The sequence below is a fragment of the Giraffa tippelskirchi genome, chromosome 1 (genome assembly GCF_054371585.1).
Source record: "Giraffa tippelskirchi isolate mGirTip1 chromosome 1, T2T-mGirTip1v1.2.pri, whole genome shotgun sequence".
NCBI lineage: Eukaryota > Metazoa > Chordata > Mammalia > Artiodactyla > Giraffidae > Giraffa > Giraffa tippelskirchi.
Genome location: NC_137275.1, coordinates 193,011,935 through 193,028,326, shown reverse-complemented (window position 1 = coordinate 193,028,326; position 16,392 = coordinate 193,011,935). Strand labels below are relative to the sequence as shown.

Genomic DNA, 16,392 nt, shown 5'->3' with positions numbered 1-16,392 from the left:
CCAACAAACTGAAGTAATTCCAGGTTGTATATTGTATATTTAAAGCATAAAGCAAAGATTAAAGAGAAGGAAAGAGAAAACCAGGCATTTGTAAACAGTCGTCCTGATACCACAGTTGATCTTCCCTAATCTTTTAGAGTAGAATTGTGGCCAAAGTAGTTTCAGTTTTCCACCTGCCTCTGCAGCTGGAATGCCCAGCTCTGATGAAGTTAATGGTAGTTCTCTGGCAGTAGGCAAGGCCTCTTTCAGATATCTGTGAAGTCAATATATATCAGATGCCGAAGGCAATGAGTCATTATAGCTTTCTGTCCAGAGTCACAAAATCAGATGTGTTGCCAAGCATCACAAATAATCTTTCTGCACCGTATAAGAACTGTTTGGGAAACACATTTAGTGTCATGTTAAACACATCATTGTCTTTGCTGTGCTTAGTCGTTCAATCATTTCTGACTCTTTGCAACCCATGAACTGCAGCCCACTGGACTCCTCTGTCCGTGGGGACTCTCCAGGCAAGAATACTGGAGTGGATTGCCATGCCCTTCCTCCAGGGGATCTTCCCAACCCAGAGGATCTTCCCAACCCAGGGACTGAACCCAGGTCTCCTGGATTGCAGGTGGATTCTTTACCATCTGAGCCACCAGGGAAGCCCAAGAATACGGGAGTGGGTAGCCTATCCCTTCTCCAGGGGAACTTTTTGACCCAGGACCAAACTTGGGGTCTCCTGCATTGGAGGTGGATTCTTTACCAGCCAAGTTACCAGGGAAGCCCATGTCCCATTATATTTAGTGATAAATCTTAAAAGAAATGCTATGTAAGACTCACTATATTTCATTTCTTTGTCAATTTCTAACTGAAGCTTGGTGTTGAGCAAAGAAAATAAGTGTAATGATCATGATGTCATTGTATGTTTTCCTTAATTTGTCTCCATAGGAAACTATTCTTGGCTGAGTAACATGGTGGTGACAATGGAAACTATACTTTAAGTGGCCACACCCAGGAGCATTCCATATCCCTTACACAACCATATTATTTGGTCACAATAAAGAAAATAATTTGAAATGAAAATATGTTTCCCCCAAAGATGAAATCAAGGCAACAGAAAAGAAGTTCAAGAAATAAAGATATATATTTGTATCTGACTTATTGAGCCCTCCAAAGGTGTCAAACCAAAATTAGAGTGCATGGTTTACCAAAATAAAATCTTCTTTGGATATTTTTTGCAGCTATTTGAATAACTCGTGAACTGCAAGCTTTTGGTATGAAATCCTTCTTTTTAAATAGAGATATTATTGACATGTAATTTCTTTTTCAGCCTGCAAGGACTCTCTGTTAATGGATGCCAGATCTCAGACAAAGTCATTGAAGCTTTAGTTAAAAAGCATGGAAACAGGTAAATAATGATAAATATCTAATTTACATGTACTTTCCATTTATGTATGTTTGTGTTTCTTTATTTGATGTTCTTATCAAGCACTTATTGAGGTAGGCATTACCTACAGTTGTCTGTCAAGTAATCTGAGACCCAGAGACAGTTGAAAGTGAAAGTGAAGTCAGACTCTTAGCGACCCCATGGACTGCAGCTTACCAGGCTCCTCCATCCTGGGATTTTCCAGGCAAGAGTACTGGAGTTAGTGACCTGCTAATTGGCACACAGAAGTTAGACCTTCCAATCTCAAGCTTACTGTTCTTTGTGTTATAGTACAACTCAAGGAAACATCTTGAAAACATTTTCCCTCTCTCCTCTTATTCAGAACTTCAAGGCTAATCACAAAATAACTAGACTTTCCCATCATGATTTGATTTCCAGTCTTAGATTAAAAGAGTTGATACCATGCATTTACCCCACCATTCTGAAAAGATTGTCAAGTGACTATATTTTCAGTAGCTGTCATTCCCCGACACTTTGGGGAAGGAGTTGTCCACATACTACAGTAAAATGGCCAGTAGCTGATGGCACCTGCAGGATGGCCCAGACTTAGAGGATTTCTAAGGTTCTGATAAGTTTGACTTCTGTGAACTGAATGTTCACCCAGCAAGAGTGTGAGGAGTCCTCAGATATGGTGGCATTAGCACTTGGTGTCTTTCTCGGGGCAGCTGGCACTGCTCCCATATCTACCAAAACCATTTAGAAAGAAGCTTCATGGACTGCTGTATGGATGTCTTCCATGTTTCTGAGATGAAGTGATTTGGAGGGTGACAGATTTTTATTCCTCTGATTTGAGACTGCTTCTCCATTTCCCAAAGGAGTCTGGTGAGTTTGCCGTGTGAAAACCACAGTGTAGTCTCTGCATAAACAATCCCATACAAACAGAAGTTTTCTTTTGGTCACTCTTTTCTTCTACTTTTTGTTTGCTTTAAAAAAAATTCCCAATGCCATTAGCCTGGGAAAGTCTAATTGGTTGGTTAGAACATTAGATGTGATGATGTGTAAAAACATGTCACATGATGACTCCAATGTAAATTGGGAGTCTGACATATTTTCAAGACTCTTTGTGAAGCATCCTCACTTCGATCAGTTCTCTTCCTTACTGTTTTTTAAATCATGAGACATAAAAATCAGTTTATATTGTGCTTTTGGAGAGAGTAACTGAGAGACTATTTGCTTAAGCCTGTGATTATTTTGATGCCTTAGACTTTTGACTTTATAAGCAGAACAAATATTCTACTAAACTGATCTAAGGAATTGGCCAACTTGTTATGAGGAAGAAATATTGTTTTCATCATAATTTGTTTACAGATTAACTATCCTTCTATCAATTGATATTGTACTCATTTTTCCTCTCAAATTCTTACTACTCTTTGAAGCCTTCTTTGAGTAGTAAGTGAAAAAAAAGTGGAAATTGTATAGACTTCTTCATTAGTTATGTCAATTTGGGAAAGTTATATACTTTTTGAACCCTCATCAGTGTTAGTCACTCAGTCATGTTCGACTCTTTGTGACCCAAGGGACTGTAGCCCACCAGGCTTCTCTGTCCATGGAATTTCCCAGGCAAGAATACTGGAGTGGGTTGCCATTTCTTTCTCCAGGGGATCTTCCCAACCCAGGGAGTGAACCCAGCTCTCCTGCATTGCAGGCAGATTACTTACTGTCTGAGCCACTAGGGAAGCCCATTCTGAACCCTAGTTACCTTATTTATAAAATGTGGGTCATAATAATCATCAAGGAGAGATGCTGTGAAAATTAAAAGATAGTATATATAAAACCCTTAGTGACTAGTACTTAGTATGTGCTCAATAAATGCTACTTTATTTTATTCCAGCCTCCATTGATTATCCCCCATTCTGAATGCCTGCAGCACACATTCCCAACTATTTCTATAATTATAACCTTGTTTCCTTAACCAACTTTTAACACAAGAATACTTTTAAACAAGAATACTTTTAACACCTGCAGGATCTGGCACATTGCAGGAAATAATTTGGGGAAACACCTCGAATCCTCCCAAGGTCAACAGCTTGTGAACTGTGTAATAGCTTACTTGGTAGAAAAATATACCAAGGAGTGTGGCCCCTGTGATGTAAAAAAAAAAAAAAAAAAAGCCTGGAACTGGCCAATAAAACCTCATCAAATTGAAATCTGACTGGCAAAGTATTTAAGTAAACTAAGAAGGCCAACATTTCTTATAAGTTGGCAGCAACTTGTGGTTTCTCTGAATTATCTCAAGTTTTTTGAATACTAGTCCTTGAACAATTTTGCTATAGTCAACATTAAATGGAAAGATAAAACTAGAAATGAAGTCTTGGCATTGAAATCCAAAATGGTCCCTTTTGCCACAGTTTCATTTCTCACGGTCACTCACTTTGAAATATTAATACAATGCTTTGCTTCAGAAAGTTCCAGTATACTTTTTCTTGTTTCTTTGTTAAAACTATTTTGAATATATTTGCTTTGAATTATTTCTAATGCATCAGTTTTTAAAAAAAAATAGTTGTACAGAACCTTTGTCTTTAGTATTTTAGCAAATATTTTCCAACATTATTGAAAGCTTGCCATTAGCGTCATTTTAACATTTTCAAAATGTATTAGCCATCTCTTAAGTTTTGAGCAGTTAGGATGTTCCTAACGTTTTGAAGTAAAAGCTACGCCAATGATACATCTTTTTGCATGGAGATTCCCATCTCCCCTTTAATGACTATTAAGGCTAGATTCTTCAAAGTGGAATTTCTGGATTTAACTTAAATATTAATTTACATTTTCAAATGTTCTCAAGGACTGGATTAACATATACTCCATCAACAGTGGAATAGAATGCCTGTTCATCATACACTTGCCAGTCACTGTTCTTCGGCGGTGGGGGTAGAAATTTGAGGGGTAGGATCAAAGTGAACTTCACTGATTTGATGAAGAAAAAAGTTTTTTCTCTTGTAAGATTGCTTTATTACTCTTGTCTTTGATTACTTGGTTTTATCTTTATCTGTTTGCTATTTGCATTTTGTCAATTATAAACTTTCTGTTCAAGTCCTATTGAAGGAAGGCATAGTGGGTTTTGTAACAAAGAAATTTCATTAATTTTAAGACAGCACAGTACTTTTCTATCTAGGTGTCAGGATCTTATATCTATGTTTTATTTCACTTCTTATATATTTGCTGAAACAATGTTTTTTTTTTAAATTTAAAACATACAAAGTTAAAGGAGCAAACAAAAACTGCTATTAATTTTTTAAATTTATCTTTAATTGGAGGATAATTGCTTTACAATGTTGTGTTGGTTTCTGCCATACAACAGTGTGAATCAACCATAAGTATACATATATCCCGCCTTCTTGAACCTGCCTCCCACCCATCCCCCATCCCACCCTTCTAGGTCATCATAGAGCACCGGGCTGAGCTCCCTACATTATACAGCAACTTCTTACTAGCCATCTATTTTACACATGGTAATGTATATGTTTCAATGCTACTCTCTTAATTTGTCCCACCTTCTCTTTCCCTCGCTGAGTCCAAAAGTCTGTTCTCTATATCTGTGTCTCTATTCCTACCCTGCAAATAGGTTCATCAGTACCACTTCTCTAGATCCCATACATAAGAGTTAACATATGATGTTTGCTTTTCTCTTTCTGACGTACTTCACTCTGTAACAGACTCTAGGTCCATCCATCTCAGTTCAACTGACTCAAATTCGTTCCTTTTCTGAAATTGCTCTTAATTTTAATACTCAGTGATGAGCACTGTTTACATCTTATTATTTCCTTTCAGTGTGTATTCTACATGTGGGGAAATGTTTAAACAAAACCATAATCACAATGATAGTTTTTGTAGTATTTCTTTTCATTAAGTAGCTGGAGAGAATATTCTCAAGTCATTAAATATCCTTTGAAAGTATAATTTTTAATGATTGCGTAAAACAAATGCACAACTTCACTACAGATCTTTAGATAAATACTAAATGTTTGCTGTTTCATGTAGTATGGGGCTTCCTTGGTATCTCAGCTGGTAAAGAATCCTCCTACAATGCAGGAGACCCCAGTTCAATTCCTGGGTCAGGAAGATCCCCTGGAGAAGGAATAAGCTATCTACTCCAGTATTCTTGGGCTTTCCCTGGTGGCTCAAATGGTAAAGAATCTGCCTGCAGTGCAGGAGACCTAGGTTCAATGCCTGGGTGGGGAAGATCCCCTGGAGGAGGGTACGGCAACCCACTTCAGTATTCTTGTCTGGAGAATCCCCATGGACCAAGGAGCCTGGCAGGCTACAGTCCATGGAGTCACAAAGAGTTGGACATGACTGAGTGACTAAGCATGTATATAATATAATGAAAATTCTAAGATAGGATCTTGGAGGTGGAATTACTGGATCAGAGGGCAAGAATAAAAATACTGCAAAACAGCTTTCTAGAAAGAGGTCACAATATACATTCCAACAAAATTTAACAATGTAATCTAACCTCATTTTGCTAGCATTGAGCACTATTATAATTTTAAATAAAAATATTTGCTTCTTTGATAGACTGGAGTTATATATTATCAATTTGCTTTGCTGCTCTTTGATAGCAAAATTGAAACATCATGTTTATTGATTATTTGTCTCTATTCTTCTGTGGAATACACGTTTGTATTATTTTTACAGTTAAATATTTATTATTTTTTGAAATATTTTATTGTTGGATATTTTTCTTTGGAAACAAAAAACATACATAAACATAACTGTATTTTTAACATCCAAAATTATCTGCTATCAATATTTAAACATTTTTTCAATCTTCTTTTTCCTTATCTTTTCAAGGAAAAAGTCTTCAACTTATGATTTATTATGCCCACTATACATAATTTATTTTGTTTATCTTCATATTTGGAGGATTGATGAGAATTCTCAGCATTTTATTGACTGCTTGAATTCTGGGTGTGTGGGTGGGGTATCAATTAAGTCATCCTAATCCTTCTTTGACCAAGAATTTCTTTCTTTCCTTTACCCTCAGATCAGTAGTATAAACTAAAAACCAATTGGTTTTATACTATCATTGGCTCACAGAATCGTCAAGAAGTTTCTAATGCCCTTTAATCCAGTGCTTCTCAGACTTTTATGTGCATACAAATCCCCTGGGGATTTTGTTAAAGTGCAAATTATGACTCAGTTGGTCCAGGATGTGACCTGAGAATCTGCATATGTGGCCAGTTCCCACAAAGCCCTGATGCCGTCTGCTTGTAAAACATGCTTTGAGTAGCAGGACTCTCTCGTCTAGTAATCATTACTGATGTGGTTTAGAGACGAAGGCGTCTAAGGGTGGTGATGGTGCAAACTCAGAGAGAAATGAGATATTTATGAACGAAATGGATAGAAGTAGCTGAGAAACTGGAATAGTACCCGAGGAACAGAAGATACCAAGAATAGTTTCCAGAGGTCAGCCTTCTAAAATTAGATAAATGATGGCAGCTCTAGATATCTATCCAGATTATTAACCAGCTCTGGATCTTTTGCAGCCACTTAAGAAACTTAAGAATTTTGGTTCCTACTAAAGCCACATAGATTTTCCACTATCCATGTGTCCAAATTTTCCAGATCTGAATACTCTTCATCTTCCTCCATTGGGTTCATTATGGATTTTTTCTCAAGAAAGGCCTGTACGCTTCGTGTCATCACGAGTTGGTTCTCACAATGTTATCTAACCACTTCTACTTTTTTAAAATTGAAGTATAGATGATTTGGGCTTCCCAGGTAGCATTAGTGGTAAAACAACAACAACAACAACAACAAAAACCCACCTGCTAATGCAGGAGACATAAGAGACTTCCATTTGATCCCTAGGTTGGGAAGAGCCCCTGAAAGAGGGGATGACATTCCACTCCAGTATTCTTTCCTAGAGAAACCCATGGACAGAGGAGCCTAGAAGGTTACAGTCTATGGAGTCTCAAAGAGTTGGACATGACTGAAGTAACTTAGCATCCATAGCTGATTTACAGTGTTGTGTTAGTTCCTTCTGTACAACAAAGTGACTCAGTTATATATATATACATACATACTCATTTTTGTAGTCTTTTCCACTATGGTTTATTACAGGCTATTAAATATAGTTTCCTGTGTTATACAATAGGTTGTTCATCTATTTTGTATATATTTGTTTGTATCTGCTAATGCCAAACTCCTCATTTATCCCTCCCCTAAGCCCTTTTCCCTTTGGTAACCTTAAGTTTGTTTTCTATGTCTGTGAATCTGTTTCATAAATAAGTTCATTTGTGTCACATTTTAGATTCCACATATAAGTAATATCATATGGTATCTGTCTCTTTCTGACTTACTTAGTATGATACTTTCTAATTATGATAATTTCATGTTGCTGCCATTCTTTTTTATGGCTGAGTAGTAGTCTGTTGTAACCACCTCTACTTTTATGTAATAAATAATGGCATAACATTTGCTTTTAGATCATTAACACATTTTAGGGCTTATGATCTTCAAATGGACCCATATCCATTATATCCTCCACTGCCATTCTGTTAAGTATACATTACTTCACTGCAACATGACCCTCTTACAACAGTTTGAGGTTTTTACAAAAACATGTGATTTTATTGATGTTCATCTCTTGCTTCAGCTTGCCCACAATCATCTCCAGGAACTATTGTTCACAACAGCTCACGTTCATGCATGGAATACCTCTTCAGTGAGTTCAAACACACACACATATTATTACTTATTTAAGCACTTCATTTACACAATGATTATGATTACTCATCCCATAACTTGCCCAGCCTAAATTAGTAGTAGCAGGTTGTACAGCACTTTTGCCTATGAGAACCTTCCTACTCTTCTCTGTAATTCCAAAGCCCTGTTTTCAAATCTTTACATAAAAATCATTACCAGTACAGTCTTTCTTCTGTCTTAAAAAATTATGTGTATTTGAAAAATACCTTGCATATTAAATATTTTAACACACAATTTAAAAGGTAATTATAAAGTATAAAGAAAACTAATCAGAAATCACTCATATATTTACCATCTTAAGAAACAGAATATCATCCATTGCATATAAACCTATGTACATTACCCTGCCTCTATAATAGAGACCATCAATGGCCCTGACCTTTGTAAGAACCATTAATCTTGTTTTTATTTATAGTTTTACCACATATGTATGCATCCTTAAAAATAGCTTAATTTTGCCTATTAAAAAATTTTGTAAGTGGAGTCATTCTGTACATATTATTTTGTGACTTCCTTCTTTTGTTTAACATTTTTTGTGAGATGAAATGATGTTAAAACATATGGTTATGGTATATTCATTTTAATCAATATATGGTATCCCAATGAATTAATATGTCACACTTTTTATTCTACTTAGGTTGTCCAATTTTTGGTTTATTGCAAACTATACTTCTGTGAAAAGACAGAGAAAATTTGGAAGTGAATGTTATTTTGGGGAGAAAAAATGTGAGTGTGTTCTTGGCTATATTGAGTTTGAAGTGCTTGGGGATATATAAGTGGAGATATTAAGCAGGTATAAGGAAAGAGGTAGACCACTAAGATATGACTAGACCATTCAGGTATGACCTGAATCAAATCCCTTACGATTATAAGTGGAAGTGACAAATAGATTCAAGGGATTAGATCTGATAGAGTACCTGAAGAACTGTGGACGGAGGTTCATGACATTGTACAGGAGGTGGTGATTAAGACCATCCCCAAGAAAAAGAAATGCAAAAAGGCAAAATGGTTGTCTGAGAAAGCCTTACAAATAGTTGAGAAAAGAAGAGAAGTGAAAAGCAAAGGAGAAAAGGAAAGATATATGCATTTGAATGCAGAGTTCCAAAGAATAGCAAAGAGAGATAAGAAACTTTTACTCAGTGATCAATGCAAAGAAATAGAGGAAAACAATAGAATGGGAAAGACTAGAGATCTCTTCAAGAAAAGTAGAGATACCATGGGAACATTTCATGCAAAGATGGGCACAATAAAGGACAGAAATGGTATGGACCTAACAGAAGCAGAAGATATTAAGAAGAGGTGGCAAAAATACACAGAAGAACTATACAAAAAAGATCTTCATGACCCAGATAACCATGATGGTGTGATCACTCACCTAGAGCCAGACATCCTGGAATGCAAAGTCAAGTGGGCCTTAGGAAGCATCACTATAACAAAGTTAGCGGAGGTGATAGAATTCCAGTTGAGCTATTTCAAATCCTAAAAGATGATGCTGTGAAAGTGCTGCACTCGATATGCCAGCAAATTTGGAAAACTCAGCAGTGGCCACAGGACTGGAAAAGGTCAGTTTTCATTCCAATCCCAAAGAAAGGCAATGCCAAAGAATGCTCAAACTACCACACAATTGCATTCATCTTACACGCTAGCAAAGTGATGCTCAAAATCTCCAAGCCAGGCTTCAGCAGTATGTGAACTGTGAACCTCGATGTTCAAGCTGGATTTACAAAAGGCAGAGGAACCAGAGATCAAATTGCCAGCATCTGTTTCACCATAGAAAAAGCAAGAGAGTTCCAGAAAAACACATCTATTTCTGCTTTATTGACTACACCGAAGCCTTTGACTGTGTGGATCACAACAAACTGTGGAAAATTCTTCAAGAGATGGGAATACCAGACCACCTGACCTGCCTCCTGAGAAATCTGTATGCAGGTCAGGAAGCAACAGTTAGAACTGGACATGAAACAATAGACTGATTCCAAATCAGGAAAGGAGTACAATCAAGGCTGTATATTGTCACCCTGCTTATTTAACTTATATGCAGAGTACATCATGAGAAACGCTGGGCTGGAAGAAGCACAAGCTGGAATCAAGATTGCCGGGAGAAATATCAATAACCTCAGATATGTAGATGACACCACCCTTATGGCAGAAAGTGAAGAGGAACTAAAGAGCCTCTTGATGAAAGTGAAAGAGGAGAGTGCAAAAGCTGGCTTAAAACTCAACATTCAGAAAACTAAGATCATGGCATCCAGTCCCATCACTCCACGGCAAATAGATGGCAAGACAATGGAAACAATGACAGACTTTATTTCCTTGGGCTCCAAAATCACTGCAGATGGTGACTTCAGCCATGAAATTAAAAGACACTTGCTCCTTGGAAGAAAAGTTATGACCAACCTAGATAGCATATTAAAAAGCAGAGACATTACTTTGCTAACAAAGGTCTGTCTAGTCAAAGCTATGGTTTTTCCTTGGACTATAAAGAAAGCTGAGTGCCAAAGAATTGATGCTTTTGAACTGTGGTGTTGGAGAAGACTCTTGGGAGTCCCTTGGACTGCAAGGAGATCCAACCAGTCCATCTTAAAGGAAATCAGTCCTGAATATTCATTGGAAGGACTGATGCTGAATCTGAAACTCCAATACTTTGGCCACCTGATGCAAAGAACTGACTCACTGGAAAAGACCCTGATGCTGGGAAGGATTGAAGGTGGGAGGAGAAGGGGACAATAGAAGATGAGATGGTTGGATGGCATCACCGACTCAATGGACATGAGTTTGAGTAAACTCCAGGAGTTGGTGATGGACAGGGAAGCCTGGTGTGCTGCAGTCCTTGGGGTGGCAAAGAGTCGGACATGACTGAGTGACTGAACTGAACTGAACTGAAGGATAGAGGACTCTGGAGCTCAGGGCAGGATCTGCCTAGAGATGGATGTTGTAGGAGCTATGGCCATGGCTGACATCTAGAAGAGATTATAGTGTGAGGGGAGAAGAGGGTCTTGCCCTTAGCCTTGAGAAGCCCCATTTGTCAATGATTCCATAAAGGAACCTGAGTCTGCAAAAGGAATGAGAAGGAAAAGCCAAAGGGATGTGAGGAAAACCAGAAAAATATGTTATTTTAAGAAATGGAGAAAAATTTTAATAAATAGGCAGTGGTTAACAGTGTCCAGTGCTACTTAAAGTGTATATAAATTGGGGATTTTAGCATGTTTATTGGATTTAGCTACTAGCAATCATCTGTGATCTTCATGAGAATTGTTTTGGGGGTGTGACAGAGTAAAAAAACACATTGGCATGAAATGATGAATAAATGGAAAATAGAAATTTTGTGTAAAAGAGTAGGAAAAAAAGGAAAAGTGATGACTGGATAGGAACATGAAGTCAAAGGAGCCTTTTGGTTTTTCATTGATGAGAGTTGATCAAATTCTGGTGAAAAGGTTCCATTTGAGACTCTCTGCAACTTCATATCAAGGCTTGCTGCTGGAAGATCTAACAAGCTAGTTGGAAGCAGGTGATAGTCCTGGGTCCAGTAATTGGGTTGGAGGTCAAACGCTAAAAGAATAGCAGAAAGGGACAGACAATGAGGTCAACAGCATGTGAAAGACATTATAACTCAATAAAAATTGGCAGTCATTCAGTTATCTTGCTAGCTTCCCAAGGGAGGCTGAATTCAGGGGAATTATCTTTTTCTTAGATACAAATATCACCTCAAGTACATTCCCCTAAGACTGTAGGAAGGCAGTGTTCTCTCACATCCTGATGTTGAAGCTTCCCCAGTATTTCTTCTCTTAAGCCGCCATGCCTGCTGGTCCTGCATACCTCATCCAATTTTGCAGTAGTCAACAGTAAAGGGTTGCATCTGAGATTTTCAGTACCTGGCTCTACCTCAAGTGTTTCCTCTTCTCTGAGACTCTAGTTCTCAAGCTAACTCTTGCATTTCCAGCTCACTTTCCACCTTAGGTAGAATGTTAGATCAGACACCACAGACCCTTATAATTCCAACATCCTCATTTTACATATGAGGAAATGAGCTTCAGAGAGGTAAAGGACTGGTCCTAAGAGCATCAGTTGCAAAAAGGTGTAGGCTTTTTGACACTAAAGTACACATTCTTTCATGGTGTTGATAGGTTTAGTCACTAAGTTGTGTCTGACTCTTGCCACCCCATGGATTGTAGCCTGCCAGGCTCCTCTGTCCTTGGGATTTCTCAGGCAAGAATACTGGAGTAGGTTGCAATTTCTTTCTCCAGGGGATCTTCTGAACCTAGGGACTGAACCTGGGTCTTCTGCATTGCAGGCAAACTCTTTACCGATGAATCACCAGGGAAGCCACTGTGTTAACTTTTAGTAAAATCTCACTTCTATTCAATAACAAGTTCTAGTGGATTATGAGTAACTTGGCTGTAACACTGTCAAATCAATAGAACAAATATATATTTAAATAACTGAGAAATTAATCATGTGTTTAGAAAAAATGTTCTTATAATGGTTTGTCACATTTTATTATAATACTTAAACTCTATAATATGCTGTTGCTCTTTCTGATTTTTGCTTCCATACACACAAATGTAGTCACAAACACCCACAAACACACAACATATACTCACCCTATACGTGAATACTCTCCTATTGTCTTAAAAAAAATTTTTAAAAACTCCTTAACTGAAAATAACCTATCTAGATGGATGGAACAATGAATTAATAGTTCATGTGTTAAAATACTCCACAATAACTCATTCATTGTAATATGAATTGATTTTGAAATAATGTCCTAAAAATACACTGTCAGTTTAAAAAGGTATTTTATTATGTTGTGTTTGTTCTGGGAAATATAAGATTAAAGCTTCATTATTCAGTAGTGAATTCAATTATCCAAGCTGTAATCATGGACTCAGGACCCATGTGCTTGTGCTAACTACTCAAGTGATCTGGGCATAATTAGGAAGATTTCTGAGGTCAGTGATTCTCAAATTAAAGAGGCATGAGAATCACCTGGGGAGCTTGTTAAACCACAGGTCACCAGGCCCCACCCTCAGAGGTTCTGGGGTGGGCTCCAGGAATTTGTATTTCTAACAGGTCACTGCTGGTTACAGAACCACATTTGGAGAGCTGCTGCTTTAGGTAATCATTCAACTGAAAGTCACACAAAAAGAGGGACTGGTGGGAGTTTCCTGATTCCTTCAGAACCAACTCACGGGCTTGCAGTCTAATACCAAGTACCTAGTGTGCTCTTTTTGTTCTGTTTGTTTTTAAATATTTAGTTATTTATTTAATTGCATTGGGCCTTAGTTGTGGCACACAGGATCTTTGTTGTGTCATGCAGGATCTTTCCTTGTGGTGCATGGACTCTCTAGTTGTGGCATGCAGACTCAGTAGTTGTGGCGACAGGCTTAGTTGCTCCATGGCACATGGGATCCTAGTCGCAAAGAGACATTACTTTGCCAACAAAGGTCCGTCTAGTCAAGGCTATGGTTTTTCAAGTGGTCATGTATGGATGTGAGAGTTGGACTATAAAGAAAGCTGAGCGCCGAAGAATTGATGCTTTTGAACTGTGGTGTTGAAGAAGACTCTTGAGAGTCCCTTGGACTTCAAGGAGATCCAATCAGTCCATCCTAAAGGAGATCAATCCTGGGTGTTCATTGGAAGGACTAATGTTGAAGCTGAAACTTCAATACTTTGGCCACCTGATGCGAAGAGCTGACTCATTTGAAAAGACCCTGATGCTGGGAAAGATTGAGGGCAGGAGGAGAAGGGGACGACAGAGGATGAGATGGTTGGATGGCATCACTGACTCAATGGACATGGGTTTGGGTGGACTCTGGGAGTTGGTGATGGACAGGGAGGCCTGGTGTGCTGCAGTTCATGGGGTCACAAAGAGTTGGACACGACTGAGCGACTGAACTGAACTGAACTGATTGAAAGATTTAGAGCTAAAAAATATAAAATCCCTCGCTCAGAATCCAACATACCTCGGGTAGTCCTTCAATGAAAACTATTAATATGATGATTGTGATGATGATTATAACAGCTGAGAAAAAACGAACATTTTAATCTCTAACACTCTCCATTCATGAAGAGAGACATGTGCTTGAAAATAAATCCTGTCTGTTTTCTCCTGTAGGTGAGGGATCAGATTGTCCATCTCATTGTCACATGGTGTCCTAAACTGGACAGTCTGGTCCTCAGCTCCTGCTCTCAGGTAACAGACCTGAGCTTGGTGGCAATCAGCACCTATCTGCGAACTCTCAGGGACTTTCTTCTCTGTGGGATCCTAACCAGACCCCAGAAAAGTGGATACATAAATCTTTAGGGCTTTGGCTTTGGTTTTTTTATTTTTCTTTATTTAAGTCACTGGAATAACCAACACACTTGTCAATGGGTGAATGGACTGGAAGCCAGGATTCCACCTGATACATTTTTGTGTCTTGGCAGAGCAGCAAGCATCATTCTCTGGGGTGACTTGACCCATCATCACTGACTGGAATAGAGTCAAAAGGAAAGGAATGGATGCATGATTTGGGGATGTGTGAGATTTTGTTTGACCAAAGATTTTTTTTGAAGAGCCAATTTAGGATATGATTTCAAAAACAGAACTGTAAGGATTCTGAACTCTGAACTCTACTGCTTCTTTCTTTTACCATCAAACATAAGCAAGAGCTGGGACAGTGGGAAGAGGTAAGGGAAGGCACAGTAGTCACGGAGGAGATGCACTTCATGACAGAAGCCCACTTACCCACCAGAGAAGGATGTGGCATGAAAGGGTCTGAGCCACGGCACTATTTGCTTAATTAATTCCCATCTCATGACACTTTGCCCCCAGATTACACAGCTTTTAATCCCAAATAACAGAGCTGCAAAAGACAATGGGGAAAAGTCTGTATCTTTATGCAATATGGTATTGTTAGAGTCTGTTTCAGTTGCTGTTGCTGCATAAAAAACCATCCTGGAATTCAGTAGTGTGAAATAACCATTTCATTAGATTCTGTGGTTTTTTAATTTGGACAGTGCATAAGAAAGATAGCTTGTCTCTCTTCCACCATGTCTGTGGCCTCAGCTGGGAACTTAAAGGCTGAGGTGACTTAATATTTATTTATTTATTCACCTATTATTTTTGGCTGTACTGGGTCCTCGTTGCTGTGCATGGGCTTTCTCCAGTTGCGTTGAGTGGGGGCCACTCTCTAGTTGTGGTGAACAGGCTCCTCATTGTGGTGGCTTCTCTTGTTACAGAGCACAGACTCTAGGGCCCATGGGCTTCAGTAGCTGTTGCTACCAAGGCATGTGGGATCCCAGTTCCCAGACCAGGCCTCAAACTTGTGTCCCCTGCATTGGCAGGCAGATGCCCAACCACTGAACCACCAGGGAAGTCCCAGGCCATGGTGACTTAATGACTGGGTCTAGAATCATCTGGAGGCTCCTTAACTCACGTCTGGCATCTGGACAGGGATGACTTGAACTCTGGACTCAGCTGATCATATCAGCTGAAGAACCTACACATGGCCTTTCCTTATGGCTTAGGCTTCCTCACAACGTGGGAGACCTCAGGATAGTGAAACTTCTTACATGGTAGCTCAGGGCTCCAGCATGAGTGTCCCATTAAAAAAAAAAAAGAAAAGAGCCATGCTATAGGTGAGGCATCTAAAAGAAAGTATCAATAACTTGTCATATAATGTCTAAATTAATGATAGACTTAGAATTTCTGAGCTGAAAAAATCCTTAAACATCCCCTAATCCAAACACTTGCTTAAATAATGAGGACGTTATCAGGACCCAGAGATGCCATGACTTTCCCAATCTCACACGGATGGGCAACGGCAGAGCTGGGACTGGATCCCAGTCATCTGATTAACAAGTGCTCTCCCCACCATAAAGTACTAGTACCCAGACAACACTCACTGCAAACAAGTGTCTCTCTCACGGAAGAGCACTTTGGAAAGGTGAAGACACCAGCAGTAGCATCAAGCATCAAAGACTGCAGAAAACAGTGACCACCACCACTCCTGAAAACACAGATGATAGAAGAGCAACTAGGAAATCCATCAGTATGCTACCTATTAAATAACATTGCCTTCTATTTGATTAGCACTTTCACAGAGAAATGTATTTATTCACAGCAATAACTCTTTAAGTGTTACACAGTTGTTCCCATTTTTTTTCCCCAAGGGAATCTGGGGCTCAAAGGAATTAAGTAACATGTCCAAATTTGCCTAATCAGTAAGTGGCAATGTAGGCTTCCCCATCAAGTCATCTGGCTGCACATCCTA

At 38.7% G+C, this 16,392-nt stretch overlaps 1 protein-coding gene across 2 annotated transcripts in view; it reads left to right on the top strand.

Annotated features, from left to right (window-relative positions):
- LOC145517664 (uncharacterized) overlaps positions 1-14,448 on the top strand; it is a 63,053-nt gene extending 48,605 nt beyond the window's left edge. Inside the window, exons 2-3 of one of the 2 annotated variants that reach the window (XR_014062261.1) lie at positions 1,313-1,390; positions 14,253-14,448. The gene's annotated coding sequence lies outside the window, so the exon portion shown is untranslated. Of the gene's footprint in view, positions 1-1,312; positions 3,297-14,252 lie in introns of those variants that run through there. The other variant, XR_014062260.1, reaches the window with a different exon arrangement.
- The last annotated feature ends 1,944 nt before the right edge of the window (positions 14,449-16,392 follow it).